At 38.9% G+C, this 6,470-nt stretch overlaps 1 pseudogene; it reads left to right on the top strand.

Moving 5' to 3' along the window:
* Window positions 1–2,374: 2,374 nt before the first annotated feature.
* LOC102412247 lies at window positions 2,375–3,930 on the top strand (annotated as a pseudogene).
* The last annotated feature ends 2,540 nt before the right edge of the window (window positions 3,931–6,470 follow it).

Here is a 6,470-nt window from a genome sequence, read left to right on the forward strand (position 1 = left end):
TTTATTGACTATGCCAAAGCCTTTGACTGTGTGAATCAAAACAAACTGGAAAATTCTTGAAGAGATGGGAATACCAGACCACCTTACCTGCCTCCTGAAAAATCTGTATGCACGTCAAGAAGCAACAGTTAAAACTGGTCATGAAACAACAGACTGGTTCCAAATTCGGAAAGGAGTACTTCGAGGCTTTATATTGTCACTCTGCTTATTTAATTTAAATGCAGAGTATATCATGCGAAATGCCAGGCTGGATGAAGGACAAGCTGGAATCAAGATTGCTGGGAGAAATACCAATAACTTCAGATACGCAGATGACACAACCCTTATGACAGAAAATGAAGAGAAACTATAGAGTTTCTTGGTGCAAGTGAAAGAAGAGAGTGGAAAAGCTGGCTTAAAACTCAACATTTGGAAAACTAAGATAATGGCATCCGTTCCCATCACTTCATGCAAATAGATGGGGAAACAGCGGAAACAGTGAGAGACTTTCTTTACTCTCCAAAATCACTGCAGATGGTGACTGCAGCCATGAAGTTCAATGATGCTTGCTCCTTGGAAGAAAAGCTATGAACAACCTAGACAGCATATTAAAAAGCAGAGATATTACTTTGCTGACAAAGGTCCATATAGTTAAAGCTCTGGTTTTTCTAGTAGTTATGTGTGGATGTGAGAGTTGGACCATAAAGAAAGCTGAGCACAGAAGAATTGATGCTTTTGAACTGTGGTGTTGGAGAAAACTCTTGAGAATCCCTTGGTCTGCAAGGAGATCAAACCAGTCAATCCTAAAGGAAATCAGTCCTGAATATTCATTGGAAGGACACGTGCTGAAGCCGAAAATCCAATTGTTTGGCCACCTGATGCGAAGTACTGATTTATTGGAAAAGACCCTGTTGCTGGGAAAGATTGAAGGCAGGAGGAGAAGGGGACAACAGAGGATGAGATGGTTGGATGGCATCACCAACTTGATGGACATGAGTTTGAGGAAGCTACATGAGTTGGTGATGGACAGGGAAGCCTGACATGCTGCAGTCCATGGGGTCACAAAGAGTCAGACATGACTGAGCAACTGAACTGAATTGAATGCATATATATATAGAATCTAGAAGGGTGGTACCAAAGAATTTGTTTGCAGGGCATCAGTGGAGAAACAGACACATACAACAGACTTATGGACATGGGGAGAGGGGAGGAGAGGGTGAGATGTAAGGATAGAGTAACATGGAAACTTACATTACCATATGTAAAATAGATAGCCAATGGGAATTTGTTATATGTCTCAGGAAACCAAAACGGGCTCTGTATCAACCTAGGGGGTGGGATAAGGAGGGAGATGGGAGGGAGGTTTAAGAGGGAGGGAAGATATGTATACCTATGGCTGATTCATGTTGAAGTTTGACAGAAAAGAACAAAATTCTGTAAAGTAATTATCCTTCAATTAAAAAATAATTTTTTCAAGATAAAAGGACACCACTAGAAAAAATGCCAATTGATATGATACATTACATTCATAGAATGAAAAAATAATATGTAATCATCTTAATAGACAAAGCATTTAACAAAATTCAACATTCATTTATGATTAAAAAATTCATAAAAATTTAGCATAGGAGGAATGTGTCTCACCATAATAAAGGCTATTTATGAGAAGCCCATGCTAATACCATATACCTGGTGTTAAATGGTTGAAAGCTGTTTCTCTAAGATCAGGAACAAGACAAGAGTGTGCCCACTCTTACCACTCCTATTTGACATAGTACTGGAAATCTTAGCTAGAGCAATCAAGCAAATAAACATAAAATATATCAGAATTGGATAGAAAGAAATAAAAGTGTCTTTATTAGAAGATGACATGATTATATATATATATAAATGCTAAATATTCAACCAAATGAAAAGCAATATACAAAACCAACACACAAAAATCAGCAACATTTATTTACTCTAGAACATTAAAAAAAATAACTTGATCCCATTTATAATAGCATCAAAAAAGCATGAGGAATAAATCTAACTAAGGAGATGAAAGATCTCTAAAAACTACAAGAAATTGAAATAAAATGAAGAAGATAGAAATAAATGGAAAGGAATCCCTTGTTTATGAATTAGAAAAATTAATATTGTTAAAATGTCAATACTACTAAAAGCTATCCATATATTCAAGGCAATTTTTATTAAGATTCTGAAGGCATTTTTTTAAGACATAGGAAAAGCACTACTAAAATTTATATGGAACTGCAAAACACCTTAAATAGCCAAAGAAATCCTTTAGAAATAAGAACAAAGCAAGAGTGTTTCCCTCAGAAGGTTCTCTGTTTTTGGAAGTGGTTGTTCAGTGATTTTAACCAGTTACAGGAATGTGTCCCAGAATGACGAAATGCCTTTTAACAGATCACAGAAATTGGATGGTCTATTAAAAGCAAATGCATTTGATTCTTCAAAAATCACAAGGAAGAAAAGTGCTGCACCCTATTCTCCAACAGCTGCTGCTGCTGCTAAGTCGCGTCAGTCATGTACGACTCTGTGCGACCCCATGGACTATAGGCTACCAGGCTCCTCCGTCCATGGGATTCTCCAGGCAAAAGTCCTGGAGTGAGTTGCCATTGCCTTCTCCTTCTCCAACAGCTGGAACCTGCCAAATGAGCCCATTTGCTTCTTCCACAAACTCTAAAGAGGAAGACAGTAAAAATAATCCATCAAATGGAAAGAGGAAAAACTGGAATCACTTCAGTATAACCAATAAAATGAATCTACCACACAGTTCAGTTCAGTTCAGTTCAGTCTCTCAGTCGTGTCCGACTCTTTGCGACCCCATGAATTGCAGCACGCCAGGCCTCCCTGTCCATCACCAACTCCCGGAGTTCACCCTTGCAGTCCAAGGGACTCTCAAGAGTCTTCTCCAACACCACAGTTCAAAAGCATCAATTCTTCGATGCTCAGCCTTCTTCACAGTCCAACTCTCACATCCATACATGAGCACAGGAAAAACCATAGCCTTGACTAGACGAACCTTTGTTTGCAAAGTAATGTCTCTGCTTTTGAATATACTGTCTAGGTTGGTCATAACTTTCCTTCCAAGGAGTAAGCCTCTTTTAATTTCATGGCTGCAGTCACCATCTGCAGTGATTTTGGAGCCCAGAAAAATAAAGTCTGACACTGTTTCCACTGTTTCCCCATCTATTTCCCATGAAGTAACGGGACCGGATGCCATGATCTTCGTTTTCTGAATGTTGAGCTTTAAGCCAACTTTTTCACTCTCCACTTTCACTTTCATCAAGAGGCTTTTGAGTTCCTTTTCACTTTCTGCCATAAGGGTGGTGTCATCTGCATATCTGAGGTTATTGGTATTTCTCCCAGCAATCTTGATTCCAGCTTGTGTTTCTTCCAGTCCAACATTTCTCATGATGTACTCTGCATGTAAGTTAAATAAGCAGGGTGACAATATACAGCCTTGACGTACTCCTTTTCTTATTTGGAACCAGTCTGTTGTTCCATGTCCAGTTCTAACTCTTGCTTCCTGACCTGCATACAAATTTCTCAAGAGGCAGATCAGGTGGTCTGGTATTCCCATCTCTTTCAGAATTTTCCACAGTTTATTGTGATCCACACAGTCAAAGGCTTTGGCATAGTCAATAAAGCAAAACAATGGCAAATTCATGGTGTTGCTACCTAAAGTTGAGAAATAATGGAAATAATGTAAAATCTAAGTAGTATACAGGTTTTGGAAGGCATTAAAGAGCTTGAAAACCTCATTGGTATCTCCCTTGCATAATGTGTCTAAGAAAAAGAAATGCAGAAAACAAAGGACTAATGACAAAAGTAACAAAACAAAAACTATTTGAAATGAAGAATTCAGGACTTCACAACAAAGGTATTTAGCAGAAATACACTAACTATGAATGCAAACTTCTGTATCTGGCTGATCATGTTTAAAGAAACAGAAGAGATGCTTGTAATTAATTTTCCCAGTAAATATCAGATCATAGCATGGGCAGGTGCATGTCTATATACATTTTCTTGAAGCTAATTTAAACTTCCTGTACACACTAATAGATAATCTCAATGTAAATAATATGTTTCTTCTTGACCCTTTAAAGTAAGCCAGCATATAGAAAAGGATCTTAACTTATATTCTGCATCTCATATGCTTCTGTATAGTTTGGGCATTTGTGAATAGACTTAATAAAGCATGAATGAAAATGACCCAAAAAAAGAGAATAAAGCAAGAGTCATCACAATTCAAAACAGTATGTACTAACATAAAAGCAGACACATATACCAATGGAACACAATTGAGAACCCAGAAATAAACTCAAGAATATATGGTCAACTAACATTTGACAAAGGAACCAATGGAGAAAAGGCAGCTTTTTCAATCAATGGTGCTGGAATAATTGCATTTTCACATGCAAAAAATAAAATCGGACCCATAACTTATATCACTTACAAAAATTAACTCAAAATGGATTAAAGACTTAAATGTAAGAATTGAAATCATGAAACTCTTGGAAGAAAACAGGAATAAAGCTCCTTGATGCAGATTTAGTAATGATTTTTGGACACCTAAACCCAAGCAACACAATAAAAAATAAACAAGTGGAAAGAACCTCCAAGATGCCAGAAGAATAAGACATGGAGCTCACCTTCTTCCCAGAGATACTACAAAATTACATCTACATGTGGCATAACTCCCACAGAACATCTACTGAATGCTGGCAGAAGACCTCAGACTTCCAAAAAGGCAAGAATACTTCCACATAACTGAGTAGGGCAAAAGAAAAAATATATATACAAAGGAACTTGAGCCTCTATGAGGGAGCTGTGAAGGAAGAAAAGTTTCCAATACTATGAAGTCCCCTCACTGGCAGAGACAGGAGGCAGGGAGCTTTGGAGCTTCAGAGGAGAGTGCAGTGTGCAGGGGGCAAAGTGGCAAGTCCTGCACAGAGAGTCAGTGCCTATTGGCACTCTCTAGCCTGAGATATTTGTTTGCTTGCCCACCAGGGCAGGTAGGAACTGAGTGCTGAAGCTTGAGCTTTGGAGGTCAGACTCCAGGTAGAGGACTGGAGGTTTTCTAAGTGAAGACAGCCTGAGGAGTTCAAGAAAGAAGCCTTGGCCCATCAAAGAGGCAAGGGACCATCGTTAGGGGTTGTACAAGGAGAGAGAGGCTTGCCCGCTCACAGGCAGCAGGGCACTGCCTGCATGAGCTCCAGGTGTAGACTCCAGCCATGACTACTATCTCAGGCCCTAGAGGCAGACATGGACTGCTACTGCTGCTATCACTGCCACCAAGTTCCTGTGAGTAAGTGTAGGTCACTGCCCACACCTTTACAGAAGCCTATGAAGCCTGCCACTGCCAAAGGTCCTATGATCCTGGACCAACTTACTCAGGAGAGTGCATGGCATGCCCTGTGCTATTGCAAACTTCCTGCTGGTCTCTGCCACTGCAGGCATTCCCCACATGTCCCAAATGTGGCTGTCCTATCCCACCCCGCTTGAGTAAGTATGCCCTAATCATCTGCTGCTTTCACCCCCACTCACCTGGTCAGGAAACAGACACCAAAGGGTGGTTACACACAGAGGTGGGGCCAAAACCAAAGCTGGGCCCCAGAAGTGGCACAACCAAAGAAGAGGAATGAATGGAAACCTCTCCTGCAGCTGCAGGAGCTGTGGATTAAATCCCCTCAATCAGATTGGTAAACCTGCATCTGTGGAATATCTGAATAGATAATGAATGTTCTCATAATTGAGGCTGTTCTAGCTTTAACAACTGTGGACATTGGGGACAAATACACACGAGAACTGGGCCTGCTGTTCAGTTCTGAGCCAAAGTCTGAGCCTGCTCCACAGTGCCCACAGCAGGTCCAAAGACAGTACTGGAGGACTGGAGGGAAAGGCAGGGATTGGCTCTGACTCACTTAGCAGGGAAGGACACTGACAGCTGAGGTTCTGGGAAAATATAATTATGACTACTAGTTTTTGTTTTGTTCTATTGTTCTTTTTTATTATATTTTATTTTTTCCTAATTTTTCTTCTCTATTTTTTATTTAATATATATTTTTTCTATTTTTACTTTACTTTTTTGTTATAATGCATTACTTCTTTATTTTTTTCCTTTGCTCTGTTTTAATCTCTGTTTAACTATATTTTTACTCATAGTTTTGTGTTATTTCCTTATACTTTATTTCTTTTTTTTATCATTTGTGAGCTTATTTTATTCATTTTTGCCTATTTAAATTAGCTTTATGCTTTTGATTTGTTTTGTTTTTGTTAGTTTAGTTTTTATTGTTGGTTTACATTGTGGGTTCATTTATTTCTTTGATTGCTCTCTTCTCTCTTATTTTCTCTGTTTTTCTCTCTGTGTGTTTATTTGTCTGTTTTGTTTTGCTTTTATCATTTGTCTTGGGGGTTTAATTTGTTCATTTCTTTTTTTTTCCTCTTCTGCACCATGAAACTTGCAGGATGTTGTTTCTCTG

Source organism: Bubalus bubalis, chromosome X (genome assembly GCF_019923935.1).
Source record: "Bubalus bubalis isolate 160015118507 breed Murrah chromosome X, NDDB_SH_1, whole genome shotgun sequence".
NCBI lineage: Eukaryota > Metazoa > Chordata > Mammalia > Artiodactyla > Bovidae > Bubalus > Bubalus bubalis.